This window comes from Mastomys coucha, unplaced genomic scaffold (assembly GCF_008632895.1).
Source record: "Mastomys coucha isolate ucsf_1 unplaced genomic scaffold, UCSF_Mcou_1 pScaffold15, whole genome shotgun sequence".
Lineage (NCBI taxonomy): Eukaryota > Metazoa > Chordata > Mammalia > Rodentia > Muridae > Mastomys > Mastomys coucha.
The window spans coordinates 76,764,225-76,764,772 of record NW_022196897.1 but is presented as its reverse complement, the minus strand read 5'-3'; positions in this window follow the sequence as shown (position 1 = coordinate 76,764,772).

Sequence of the window (548 nt, the reverse complement as noted above, 5' to 3'; positions counted from 1 at the left end):
CGCGAAGCCTGACGGGACAAGGGCGGGTCACGTCGTATCGTCACTTCCGGGGGTGTGGCGCACCGCGAGTTTGTGCGACTTTTCGCTGGTTGGGGACCGCGAGTCCGAGGGTCACCTGCCGCTTTTCACCGCGAGAATGAGGCTGAGGCGGGAAGAAGATGCCTGGCCTCGCGGTCACTTCCGAGCGGCCGGCAACGGACGGCGGCGGGGCCCTTTCCCGGCGGCCTCGAGCAGGGGCGGGGCTGCATGTGTTTTCATTTTGAAAGGCGGGCGCGGGCCGGCTGGCGGCGGGGAAGAGGCCTGACAGGCTCACTCGAGCTAGCTAGCGGTCACCTTCCCCTCTGTTAGAGTGTTGGCGTGGAAGTTGTTACCCGGCCTCTTCATCGTTCAGCGAAACAAGGAGGAAAAGTGAATGGAAGAGGGATCTTTTGTGTTGGCATTTTTGCTAGACTTTTTTTTTTTTTTTTAACATACCGACATACACGAGAATGTTTTGAGATGGCAGCTTTGGTTGGCCTTGAACTCTGATCTTCCTGCCCCAACCTCCG